Source organism: Dermochelys coriacea, chromosome 2, assembly GCF_009764565.3.
Source record: "Dermochelys coriacea isolate rDerCor1 chromosome 2, rDerCor1.pri.v4, whole genome shotgun sequence".
Taxonomy (NCBI): domain Eukaryota; kingdom Metazoa; phylum Chordata; order Testudines; family Dermochelyidae; genus Dermochelys; species Dermochelys coriacea.
The window spans coordinates 135,871,543-135,885,899 of record NC_050069.1 but is presented as its reverse complement, the minus strand read 5'-3'; the positions used below and the strand labels follow the sequence as shown (position 1 = coordinate 135,885,899).

Genomic DNA, 14,357 nt, shown 5'->3' with positions numbered 1-14,357 from the left:
TGTTGCTCAGTCACCCAGTTTTATGAGATCCTGTGACAGGGAAAAAAAAAGAGGGGGGGAAGCATACATATCTTACGTTTACGTTCCTTCCATCCAGAGTCCCCACGCTTGCCCTTATCAGCAGGGCAGTAAAGCCTAAAGGCCAGAGTCAGGAAGTCTGCCTCTTCTCGCAGGGCAGTAAGGCCTAGTGGCCCAAGTCAATATATTTGCCCTTGTCAGCTGGGCAGTATAGTCTAGTGGCCACTGCCAGGCACAGGGGGAGGGATTGCATCCCCAGTAGGTGGGTCCAGCTCCTCCCACTCCACCAAACCTCAGCCCAGGGCCCTGTTAGTGGTTGTAGAGTGAGCCACTGAGTCAACAGGACAACCAAAACACACTGATTCAAGCCTTTGGCTCACTCATTGGTACACCGCCTGATTCCCTTGGGCTGGTTTCTGCCATCGTCCCTGCTGCTGTGGTCTGGGCATCCCTGTTACCTCTAGGTTCTCCGGGCTACCCTTTCTTCAGTGTCTCTGAACCCTGCAAGGCCTCCAGGATTGCCATGGAGTCTGCCTGGGCCGCAGCATTCCCAACTTCTATGGCCCCGGGCTTCCATAGAGCCTTGGCTGGAGCACATACTTCCTCCACGGCAATCACTCCCAACTGAGCCAAACTGCTCTCTTTTATACTGGGTACACCTGGAGCATGCCCAGTAGGGTAAAGGGGGTGTGGCTTCCTCAGCCCACAATGTAGGGTTAAACTCTTCCCATCCAGTGCGGGGTGAGTGCGCCCCATCACAGATCTCCTTGTAACTCCTTGCAGTCTGCTTCGGCTTAACTATCTTGAGTAAGTTTGTATCATATGCAATTTTTCCACCTCACTGTTTACCCCTTTTTCTAGATCATTTATGAATATGTTGAATAGGACTGGTCCCAGTACAAACCCCTGGGGGACACCACTGTTTACCTCTCTCCATTCTGAAAACTGAGCATTTATTCTTAGCCTTTGTTTTCTGTCTTTTAACCAGTTACTGTTTCATGAGAGGACCTTCCCTCTTATCCCATGACTGCTTACTTTGCATAAGAGCCTTTGGTGAGGGACCTTGTCAAAGGCCTTCTGAAAATCTAAGTATGCTACGTCCAGTGGATCCCCCTTGTCGACATGCTTGTTGATCCCCCTCAAATAATTCTAATAGATCAGTGAGGCATGATTTCCCTTTACAAAAACCATGTTGACCCTTCCCCAACAAATTGTGTTCACCTATGTGTCTGATAATTCTGTTCTTTACTATAGTGTCAACCAATTTGCCTGGTACTGAACTTCTTATATGTATAACCAAAGCAATGTTAACATTGTTATTTTAGACTACGTCTACACTACCCTATATACCACTGCCAGAAGTGTGCATGTATAGCTACACATTGCAGTGAAAAGCAATCTGAATCTATACAGTTGTGTGTACCTGAATGGGTCAGTGAAAGACTCAAGCAGCAGGGAAAGGCTTCAGCAGCTTCTGGCTGTGGAAGTCTTTCCTTGCAGTGAGGAAAGGCTCTGGCAGGGTGGAAGCAGTGAGGAAACCCCCTTCCAGAGTCTTTCCCTGCAGGGGGAAGAGCTCCATTAGTGGGGAGCTGCCAGTAACTGGGAGGCAACCATGCGCTGTGCTGCTAAAACTATCAGTGTAGGTGGGAAGATGGGGGTTGCATGAGTAGAGATCTGTGTAGGCCACATACTGACATACATACCCACACCCTTCAGGCGGGCCTTCACTCTACTCACCTAAGATGGCCTCACTGACTACTCTGCTATTTATACCCAGGTCGGTGGGGCTAGATGCATATGAACACTATACTCCACCAAAAGAACGTGCAGTGTAGACTAACCTTTTAGGGTACACTTGTCTCTATTAGTATTAATGTTCTTGTGGATTGTACAGTTGAACTGTCAGAGGCACAGGGCTTGAATCAAATCGGGTCACTCCATTTCCCAACCAGTTATACAGAAAGAAATAGGACACTGAGAAATTCTGTTGCGGGCAGTTTTTGTTATTCTTTACCATTGTTACAAATAATATTTAAAAGATTCAATGTATTCCCAGAATGATGGCTTAGTATCTAAAGCTTTGGTTTTTTTCTTAAAACAAATAATTTTAGAGACCACAAGAAAGTACTAAGTATATTTTTCTATTCATTTATATCATTTTCTGTTCAATGAATACCCCATTGAACTATTTTGGCATCTGAATGAGCAGGCAAGATGACACTTCTTTAAATCTATCAACCTTTAATGCCATTACAGCCTTCTCTCTCCCCTTGAGCTAACGACAACAATATACCTTCAGTTTCCATTCTCTTATCCACTTCCTAGCATCTCTCAAATTTAGGGTTGCTGAAATATGCCAGCTCTATATTTGAAACCTAAGACTGTAACTCATTTCTGTGTGTATGTTTGCCTCTTTTTACCTTGTAAATAACTTATTTCTTTTTAATTGCTAATAAATATTTATTTCACCATAGAATTCGCTACAAGTGTTGTCTTTGGTATGAGATCTAAGGAAAAAAATTGACCTGGGGTAAGTGACTGGTCTTTTGGGACTGGGAATAACTGGAAAGATTTGTGATCTTTGGTGTAAAGTGTCCATATATCACAGAGTAAAGCTTGCCTGGGTGGCAAGATAGATTGGAATGGGGACTGTCTTTGACTCCATATTAAGGCAGTTTAGTGCCTGAGGAGTTGGTGAAATGCAAGTATAGAACTCACAACCAGCTTGGGGTTTGTTGCTGCTGCTTAAGTCTGCCTTGAGGTTGGTATTCTCACTCATGAGCCACTCCAGACAGCATGTCAGACCATATTTAGATGCATTTAATGGAAAAGTCATGATAAGATGGCATAATTTTTATATTGTCTGAAACAGGATGTTTTGACGTAAACTATTAGTTTAGAAATACAGCAAATCTGAATACAAGGGAAAGCATCTAGGCTTAACAAACATGCCATTTTGTTTTTAATGGCAATCTATTAGAAAATAGCAAAATCAATCAAGCACTCAGTTGAGTTTCTCCATTTGTATCTCTGATTTTCTGTCCTACTATATTATTTTCTTCAATATTAATAGTAAGGAATAATGAATAGGCTGAATCACCATACAAGGCCATAGTGGTCTGAACTTGCTCCAATTGAAAGTGAGTGGTAAAACTTAACTTCCCTAGCAGGAATTTGGGTCTGAGACATTCTCCATTAATTAGAATTGTGGTGGAAGGAACTTTGTTTCAGTAGCGTAAAAGACTCTGTCAGGATGAATTTACCCGTAACATAACTACCTCATCATTAACTTGTAAATTTCAGGGGGGAAGGAAGGAACTCATACAAAAGTCTTGAAGATACAAACTGAAGAAAATTGTCATAATATATTTAGCAAATAATTATCCAAGCCAGAGACAAATATACAGATGAGGAGCAAAATGCAAACCTTGACTGCCATTCTGTTAAAATAGAGCCTACTTCCATGAAGTCAATACCAAAATTCCTGTTGACTTCAGTGTGAGCAGGGGCAGGGGCAGAGCTTTTCAAAGATGCTCACGGTGATCTTCATCTCTCTTTCCATCCTTCCTATCACTGGAACCTCAGGGCTGGAGTTAATGTTGCCTGGTGATAGGAAGAAGGAAGCTGAATTTTGAGTGTTGCCTCTAGCACCAGCTCTTATATCACATTTTCTCTTTCTTCTCTAACTATCCTGAAGCCATATCTGCTTAAATTTAGATTTTAGGTCTGAGACTCAGGTTTTGCAGGATTTTTCTGGTCCTCGGGCATGTCTTCAAAAATCTATGGACTTTCCGTGGTGCCATGTCTGCAAGCAGTCATGGAACTGGCACGTCACAGAACAGAGGCATAATAGAGTTCAGCAAGGTTACAAAAACCACTTCTCTTGACTGCCATCCAGACTTGCTTACATTGGATCAGCAAAGCACCTATGAAATGTGGTATGTTTTTTGCCTCATGTCACAAAGGGGACCCCGCCATACAACTATTCCCCAAATTCCATCAATTTGCCTGCACAAATGCCATCTGGTCTTCCTTGACATTGCAACCATACCCCAATAAATCCAGCAATTAGTGCTCACTTATTGGCAATGGACCTCACTACACTTCATTAACTTTCTACCTTCAACCACATGGATTGATTCTTTCCTCCAGTTCCTCACTTCCTTTTCCCTCTATCAACAATCCTCTTCCAACTTTGTTCCTTTTCTGAACTCCCATCTCCGCACAGGCCAAACTACTACCTCTGCTAATGCCGTCCCATTCTTCCCCTTCAGTCTAGTCAGTGGTCACTCTGGCTTCCACTGTCTCTCCTTGGAGAAGGAGGTAAGAGAAAAGGGCAGGGAGTGAGCAGAGTGGCTGGCAGAGGAAAGAGATATGTGCACAGTAGATTCTGCTTAATAGCAATCCTGGTATTAGCAACTTCTGGTTAATAGCAACATTTTGGTGGGAACCAATCCCGTTCCATTATCAGGATCTGGATATTGGCAATGGCATGCCAATTATTAGCAAATATTTTTGGAAGAAAGGCCACACGTACAGGCAGGTTTATGAGGCTGCAGCCAGGGAAGGAAGAGCACTGGGATGTACCTTCTCTGGCTGCAGCCCCGCAAACCTGCCTGTAGCCTGTGCTTAGCGTATCCTGGCACTTCCTTCTGGGGTTGCAACCTGCAAAAGATTTCTGCACACAGGGACCACACAGGAGGCAAGGGGCTGTGGGCTGGGAGGGGAGTCTGTGGGCAGAGCTCTAGCATGGAGAGGGTTTGCAACCCAGATGCTAGAGCTACATGGTACCTCTGTTGAGTGAATTTTGTAGGTGAACTGGGGCACACCAGGAATCTGACAAGAGCCTTCCATTCTCTGATTAATCAAAGTTTATTGAACACCTAAGCAAGCAACTATTAACCACTAACAGCACCCTAGCTTATGCATTCCTAGTAGCAAAGCCCCACAATGGAGCTGGCCAGGCATTGGAATAAGTCCTTGGGGTCTGCGTCGATGGCATAGGTGTAGTTTGACTTCTGTATTTGGGGGGAGGAGGGGGTGAAGGAATGGGGTGTGTTGCTCCGCAGGAGATCCAGGTGTGAGGGGGTTGGGGAGCTCTGGATGCTGGGGGTGAGGTTCAGTGAGCAGTCAGGTGTGGGAGGACTAGTGGGGAGGGGGTTGGGCAGACAGGGGGCAGCACCCCATAGAGTGACCCCTCCTTCCACAGCTGAAGGGTGATGGGGCAGGAAGGGGGGAGACTGTAGAGTTTCCTGCAGTCACAGAGGTTCCTTCAGGTAGGTCTGACCCAGCCTCAGCCCACTCAGCTGGGCTGTACACTGCACAGACACTTGGGAAGCAGCTCAGCTGCCTGGCTCTGCTCATCAGAAATGGGTCGCTGCCCTCCTCTTACACAGCCTATGAGGGGAAAATTGACCTGCTAGCAGAGAGCACCTGGCTGGTGTTGCTGCTTGCTCCCTCAGTGTTCCCCCATATCGGCCCCTGCAAGGGGCTGGGAGGCGGGGGGCAAGCAGCACCTCCAGGCTCTGTGCCAGCTGGAGCTGCTCTCCCACCCTTCCCTTATGCAAACCACATGTGGGAAACTGCCCAGCAGGCATAGAGCTCCGGGCTCACTGCTCAACACACCCCTCCCTGCCCTGAATGTTCCTCTGCGGGGAGGAAGCAGGGATAAGGGAGAAATCTGAGTGCCTCCCCCATGCATCGCCTTTGCGATGTATCCAGTTTTGGGGGGGCAATGTCCCCATGACCCCCCATTTGCTGCTCATGGTTGATGTATCTTGATGGTTTCCTGACAGAGTCTCAGTGCTCCCGCAGAGTCCAAATGTCTCTTCAGTCTGTCCTTTATACACTTATGTGCATGCTGCATTGTCCAGACAACCACATGGTTATGTGCTCTTTCCAGTTCTCTGGAACCTTCTCTATCTTGCTTGCTACATTTTCCTCCCTTCTCTTTGGCTGGTTCTAACCAGTTTCAGACAGTTTTATCATGATCTTCTATAACCTAGCAGGCCCTGAGCAACTTTAGTCAGGCTTAACCCCCTTTTAATCTACAACAATCCCTTCCTTAACAGCCAGTTGATTTCAATGAGGCTGTCACTAAATTAGTATTGGTCCCATATGGGGCAAGTTTCCACCTCCTCAACGCCTAGCGGGCTGCAGCCACGAGTGGAGCATTTTTGTTCTTGGTGGCAATGCTTGTATCCCACTCCAGCTACCTCATGAGGCGATGTATGATTCAATATTATCGGGTTGCCTACTCTAATTGTTGCTTTACCTGCCTTATCCAACAATATATATATATATTAACACAATTAAAATCACAATTTGTATTAACATTATAATTGCATGTAAAAGGATATTGAACATCTTAGTGCGGGGAGACTATCAAAACAGTGTTTCCCGCCACTGAAGTTCTCCAACCTTTTTTACGCTCTCTAGTATTGTTTTATGTTTTCACCATTATGGTGTACAGTAATTAAAACTTTCTTTGTATTCTCTTTAGCCTTTGTTAACAATTGATGTATATTCTGATGGTTTAGAATTCTAGATGGCCATTAGTGACAAATTCATACCAATAGGCATGGGGTGTAACCTTCACTATACACTCTAATTTTCAATTAACAACTGACATGTAAACACTGGTAAAGTTTACATAAAATCACAATCTTCAATTTTTATAACATTACAAACACACATGTTGGAATCATTATATACAGTTTGATTATACATTCCATTAGTTATTACATATTTAGAAATGGTTCTAAAACATACATATCCTTCTCCTATGTACACCTCTTCAGTCTTATCAGTCTCTTCAGTCTTATCAGTCTCTTCGAAATGGCATACTCCTTCATTGATATTAAAACATGCGTTGCTAATCTTAAAAACATTGTCTTCACATATAAATCGTAGTCCTTGTTCTACAATACAGGCTTCTAAATCTATTCACTGCCATTTATCATTGTCCCATATGGCCCATACCTTATGGTCTATTGGATAATATACAGAACCCGTTTGATTAATAGCTGGGGCTACACCTTTTCAACAGTAGTGTCTGCTATTGTGACTAGTTAGACAACAGTTGAATTGATACTAACATCCTTTTGAAGGTTCTATCTAGTCTCAATCAGTTTTACCATGACTTTCTGTAACCTACCAGGCCCTGGGCAATTTAGAGTCAGGCTAACCCCCTTTTAATCTACAGTAACTCTCTCCCTGCAGTCTTTGGGCTGCCCCCTTCTGGCGAACTGTATGCAAAGAAGGAAACACTGGGATGTGCTGAGTCCCACCCCCCTGAGAGTGCTGGGAGAGGTACTGTGCAGCAAAGTGGGCTTCAATGCCCCTGCTCCCTGTAGAAAGTCTGAGCATCTGGACTGCGCTCTCCCTCTCTCTCTGGAAGGAGTTCTGCAGGGGTGCAACCAGGGAAGGCATGTCTCAGTGGTTACTTGTGTGGCTGCTGCCTCACAAACTTGCCTTTCACTTATTAGCAACTGCTGGATAATAGCAACTTTTTGCTGGCAATTGAGAAGTTGATAAGTGGAATCTACTGTATGTGGGAGGAATCCTCAGCCATCAGGGTCCCTCCACCCTCACAGTTAGCCAAGAAAACTGGCAGACCCTATAGCAAGCAGAGAAGTCTGAGGTGTGGCCTGAAATCCAGAGATTAGACAGGTCTGATTCACCCATTGTTCAGATACTTGTGGTTGGTATTATATTTTATTTATTTCCAATTATTGAAATGTATTTGATGTTAACTCCCTCCAGAAACAGTATTGAAATTTGAAGATGTTTAGGATAGGAAGTGTGTAATTCCTTCTGAGAAAAAGAAGAATGAGGGACACCAAATTGTTTAGTTACCTCATTTTTCCCGCAGCAGCAGGTGCCAGAGTGGCCTCTAGATATCAAAGAAGCACATTGCTCCTGAAAACCAAAACTACAGCTAGCAGCTTGGAGACCCCAGGTAAGATCATGCAGTTTCCTTCCCTGAGTGCTGCAGCTCTTTGTTTACACACTGGGTGGGAGGATTGGTCTACATTTGCTAACCATGTTACCTCTAAAATCTCCCCTTGCTGAAATGCAGATATATTGCTTCTACCAACTTTGTAACTGTCAAAAATATTTTAAAAATATTACCTTTGTCTAGCTAGCAAGATCTGTTCTTTATAAACTGAGACTGCTTAATTATCATTGTTACCCTTCAGGAATTTAAAGCTATACAAAATAAGGATCTCTTTAGGCAATTTTTTTTATTTAGTAAACTAAACTTTGTAATTTATTGATTTATTTTAATGTGGAGAATGAGAACAGGTTAGTGTTTAAGTTCCAACATGGCTTCATGCAAGAAATCTGAATTACATCTAGGTCTCTTCAGTATAGGAATCTGAAGCCTGAAGTACATCAAACCCTTCACTGAAGCTGTAAGGTATGAAAAATGTGTATTCTCAAGGACAAATACAAGGATTGCTTTAGTAGTAGTTCAAACAGACTCTTGTTCTGCACAGTAAATTTAATATTATATTTCACAATGGAAAAACTTGACTGAGAAATTCCCCTCTTAAAATGCATATGATTAAATGAAAGAATTTGTCACGTACTTATACTTTCACTATTACAAAAGCAAGCCAAAATAGTATGTAGAACAGGATGCAATAAGCTTCTTCAAACAGCTGGAGACTGGGCCACATAGCATTACATTACATAGCATTTGTTCAAGTCAGTGTCTTAATACTGAAATGAATCTAGTCTTACTCTGTCTGTGTCATATCTCTTCTGGTTAAATAAACAGTACAATTTTAAAATAAACATTCAATTTTACATGACGCTGAACCTATAAGATCTTTCTAATGCAATATATTCTTTTCATAAGATTATAAATGTTTAGGGTTCAATTCTGCCTTTCAGGCATTTCCAGCACTAAGGGGCAGTCCAGAGGTGCAGCTCTCAGTGGAAACTCCTAGATGTCTGATGTCTTTTGTAGGTACCAAGCCACAGGATGTCAGAGGGAGCATTGTCACTGCATCATCATTTCATAAGCCATGCTCCGCTCTCATGCAGAGGCAGCTCTGAAGGCATGTGGGGTTGGAAAAGAATGGAAAAAAATGTCCATGCGCTACACTGGATTACAATGGTCAGATCAAGATCAATTTAGGGAAGGCAGGGCTATGATAAAAGAGGTTTTTAGTAGGTTATTCATATGGACAAGATGACATTCAACCTGCACAGCACAACGTACCGCATTAGTGTTAAAATAATTGAAAAGACTGATATATTCAATAGGAAGAAGATATTTGGAAAACAGTAAAGCTAGGAAGACTTAGGCATGGCAGAGGATAGCATTGTGAACAAGAACTTACAATGAGATAGTGGCAAAAATAGCCAGTGTGATCTGCAGATGTATCATGGAAAGTAGACAATCCATTTTTGTGTGGCATTGGTGATCCTGCATCTAGAACTTTAGTTCCAGGCATGTCAATATGAGAACAAAATTCTGACAAATTCATACAAGACTAGGACTATCAAATTTGCACTTGATTACACCACGGCTTACGTGAGTCATACACGTTTTTTTAGAATGGTGTTCAGACAATTGCTGGACATTTGTTGTTTTTAATCTATTTAAATTTATTATACAGTGCTGCTGCTGTTTTTGCTCACAGCAAAATTGTTTCCATGCTATTTAGCCTGACTTGAGGGAATGCGATGCTGTTTGATTCATGAATCATGTTATTTGACAGTTAGAAAGAGCTCCTGAATTTCAATGCAAGTTAGTAGATGCCTATGAAGACTGATGATCTTTGCTAATCATAAGCAGGCAGAATCTGTATATTTTTTCTAGTTACCAAGTTAAACAAAAATAGATACTCCCACATTCAGATCTCCCTTTAGAAAATAGATACAAATATGGAATGCTTCACTGATTTTTTTTTTAATTCTGTCTTATGGTATGAGCTAAATTGCTTGATGCAGGTATTTTAAAAATGTACAGTAATAGACGGCAATTTTCTTAATATCAAAAACCACATTAAGACTCTGAAGAAGTCTAGTCAATGTAGCACCATGACACACAGTCTCCAATAAGAACTAAAGATATTGTGCAGAAGTTTCTTCATGCTGAATTGGAATTTAATAACACAGCTCCTTTTTATTGTTACAATTTGTGTGTGTAACTCCCGATGCACAGAAAACACTCCCCAAACATCTATCATAAGATCTTCAGATGAGGACATGGGCAAGTTGTCTGAATTAGCCATCAGTCACCAACAAGCATTCCTGAGGTAAATTCTGTCGAAATTACTTCATATCAGTTCAGTATGTCTGTATGAAATGCCCTAGAAAGACATTCAAATTGACAGACACCCAGCTAGAAATATTGAAGGTTCAGTGGACATCAGCTGTCAATGACTATTTCATCTAGAACTCTATAGACTTCTTGTTGGTTTATGACATATTTCTCATAGGTTTTTAATCTTTGTTATTAAATTTTAGTCCCACTTTACCAAGTTTCACGGTGGTCTTACATTGCAGGGTTTTTTTGTTCCAACTTTACTACAGCTGTAGTAGGAATATTGGACTTGGTTCAACATTACAGCCATCCAATTTTACACCAGTGTAACAACATTGATTTAATCAGAGTCACATCAGCATAAAATTGGAGCCAGGCAGCAATGAATCAGACCCATTGTTCGCACTTAAAGTGGCAGGACAACAGCACAGTAAAATAGTTTTCCATTTCCATGTTTATAGTTAGACCAGTAGGAGAGAATCACGGACCTTTCTATCCTATTCTCTCAGGAGGGAAGAACTAACACTACCAAGTTCAAAATTTTACAAATCTTTTATACATTTTTTTTTGCAGCTCACAAACCAGTTTGATTTTGAAAGTCTCTCCTCCTTCTGTAATTCAAATTTTGTTTTTTTCCCCCACTGTGGTAATTCATTATTTTTTTGTTAAAAAAAATAAAATTCCAAAGCCTTTTCAGTTAAAGGGAAACCTTTTAGAAATAAAATAGCATGTTACTCCTAAAATCAAGGCCAGTCCAGTGGGGTAGGTGCCCTGCATATGATTTACACCTCATATTCTAGGTAAGATTGTTCGTAGAGCAGTGTGGGTGTGCAAAGGGTAGGAAAGAGCACCAGGAACCTCCCTCTTTACACCTGCACTTGGGCCAAGCGCAATGGTAGTCTTTGCACTCTCTGGCAGGAATACAATATGAGGCTTCTGCTCAGCTGCATGGTTTGCTAGGTGCTAGATTATCTAAATTGGATAGGGGGGTGGCAGAGCAATGGCCTTATTCCTTACATACAAAATAATTAGTAGAGCACTCTAGGTACCTCCTGGAGCTCTCTCAGTGGGGAAGTGCACCTCCACACACTGCTAATGAGAGGGATGGTTGTGCTTTAAATGTACAGTTTTCAGAGTAGCAGCCGTGTTAGTCTGTATTCGCAAAAAGAAAAGGAGTACTTGTGGCACCTTAGAGACTAACAAATTTATTAGAGCATAAGTTTTCGTGAGCTACAGCTCACTTCATCGGATGCATTTAGCAGAAAAAACAGAGGGGAGATTGATATACACACACAGAGAACATGAAACAATGGGTTTATCATACACACTGTAAGGAGAGTGATCACTTAAAATAAGCCATCACCAGCAGCAGTTATGCCATGTACATTGGTCAAACTGGACAGTCTCTACATAAAAGAATGAATGGACACAAATCAGACGTCAAGAATTATAACATTCAAAAACCAGTTGGAGAACACTTCAATCTCTCTGGTCACTCGATTACAGACCTAAGAGTGGCTATCCTTCAACAAAAAAGCTTCAAAAACAGACTCCAACGAGAGACTGCTGAATTGGAATTAATTTGCAAACTGGATACAATTAACTTAGGCTTGAATAGAGACTGGGAATGGATGAGTCATTACACAAAGTAAAACTATTTCCCCATGTTATTTCCCCCCGCACCCCACCCCCCACTGTTCCTCAGATATTCTTTTCAGAGTAGCAGCCGTGTTAGTCTGTATTCGCAAAAAGAAAAGGAGTACTTGTGGCACCTTAGAGACTAACAAATTTATTAGAGCATAAGCTTTCGTGAGCTACAGCTCACTTCGATGAAGTGAGCTGTAGCTCACGAAAGCTTATGCTCTAATAAATTTTAGTCTCTAAGGTGCCACAAGTACTCCTTTTCTTTTTTCAGATATTCTTGTTAACTGCTGCAAATAGCCTACCTTGCTTGTCACCATGAAAGGTTTTCCTCCTTTCCCCCCCTGCTGCTGGTGATGGCTTATCTTAAGTGATCACTCTCCTTACAGTGTGTATGATAAACCCATTGTTTCATGTTCTCTGTGTGTGTATATAAATCTCCCCTCTGTTTTTTCCACCAAATGCATCCGATGAAGTGAGCTGTAACTCACGAAAGCTTATGCTCTAATAAATTTGTTAGTCTCTAAGGTGCCACAAGTACTCCTTTAAATGTACAGTGTTTCCCTGTATTAGTATTTTAGCCTGTCTTCTCTCCTCTGATCTCATCTACATTCTTTCACAATGTCACTTTAGTGCAACATTTGCCCAATAATGCCTGAGTCCAAGTCGAGCTCTGAAGCCATAATATGTGAATTAGCCTGACCTAAACAAACCATTCCTCAAACTAATTTTCCCTCTGATACGCTCTTTTGTTTTTTCAATAGGCGGATAGGTAGCTCTAAGTACTTCAAATACTTGTTTCATTATGCAACATCAAATATGATCTTTGAGTGAATAACAATCATAATTATCATAAAGGGCAGACATCCAATGCACGGTGTTTGGGCAACATCATCACTTTAGGATCCTTTCACACTTCTGTTTACTAACCATTCAAAAACTGAATGCTTCAAAAGTGAGCTTATATTACATGTTCACAAATTCAGGGTAAATTCATCTAACTGTAAAGAATCTGCACAAAGATCCTAGTCTAAGCCTTTGTGGGCATGGCAAAGGTACAGTGATAATAGATCAGGACCTGTAGGCAACTTGTGGTTTTGTAGTAGCTGCGGGGCTGAAATCCTGACCCCAATTGAAGCCAATAGCAAAACTCCCACTGACTGCAGTCGGACCAAGACTTCATCTCAGGAGAGCAAATTAACTGTTAAAAATGCAAAATCACGTTATGATCTTAGTAGAATGTGTGCTTTTATGGCAGTCTTTTGGTAGGAAACAGTTACTGTCCAATTTTCTTCTCTGACTGCATGTTTCATTTGTAATCAATCAGGTTTTGTCAGAACAAGGACTTCAGAACCAGACCATGAGTAGAACTGCATTAGGATTTGGCACTGCATTAAGGTGATTATAATCATATTAAGATTTTCAAGAACCCCAAATACTTAACTGAAATCCTGAAATTTTGTATTTTCTTATTAAATGTTAAAGTATGTATAGTCTGTTGGATTAAATGATGCATCTTTCATATCCCGGAGCTACTTTCTTCATCTGCTTTTCATCCAATTCTTTTCCCATCCTTTCCCATTATTTTGTCTCAGGCCTTGCTGTGCCTAAAAGATGTCTGGGTTTCTGCGGCATGAGGCTCTGTAAGGTTTTTTTTTGTTGTTCGTTTGTTTTTTAATCTTTTCCAGGACTTTCCAAGTGTGTAAACACTTTTAATATATATTAGCCCTGAGAGGTCTTCTCTCTCTCATGTGCGTCCGTGTAACTCCCATTAATGATAATGGTGTTTATACTGTCATATTAAGAGGAAAAGAGACTCCTTAAATATGCAGTCTTTACCTGCCATATTTTTAAAGAATTTTTATTTTTTTTACCATATTCTAGTCAAATCTGTAATGACTGTGAAGCATCCTACAGATGCAAATCAATGAATGTAAACATCTTTAGGCTACAATCCTGCAAACACTTACACATGTGCTTAACTTTGATTTTGCTGTGACTACTCGTAGTAAAGTTAAGCATGTGCATAATTGTGTGCAGGATCAGGGGTTTTTATTTAACCTTTGAATACCAAACATTCAGTAAAGTGGGCAATAAATATCCTCCCTTAACAGGAGTGGAGAAAAACTGAGATTTTTTTTTTACGTAATAAAGGTTAACTATTATACATCATGAACAATTTCTAGTGAGAATCACTTATGTAAATATCACTTTTCCTAAGAAGTTTTTAAATGAATTATGATCAGAGATTGGATAAGGATGGGAAACATATATGGGGACAAGTCCATCACTATGCTTTATATTAATTCAAGATCGATTAACATAAAGTACTGATATATCTGTGATGCCATGTGTACATTGCATAGATTTAACTACTGTTTCTTTTTTTTTTAAGATAAATCATTGACACCCTCCC

At 41.2% G+C, this 14,357-nt stretch overlaps 1 long non-coding RNA gene across 1 annotated transcript; it reads left to right on the top strand.

Moving 5' to 3' along the window:
• Positions 1–7,888: 7,888 nt before the first annotated feature.
• LOC122458508 lies at positions 7,889–13,343 on the top strand. Its single transcript, XR_006278549.1, has 4 exons — positions 7,889–7,978; positions 8,380–8,440; positions 10,199–10,292; positions 13,269–13,343. It is a non-coding gene; the product is annotated as an uncharacterized LOC122458508 (long non-coding RNA).
• The last annotated feature ends 1,014 nt before the right edge of the window (positions 13,344–14,357 follow it).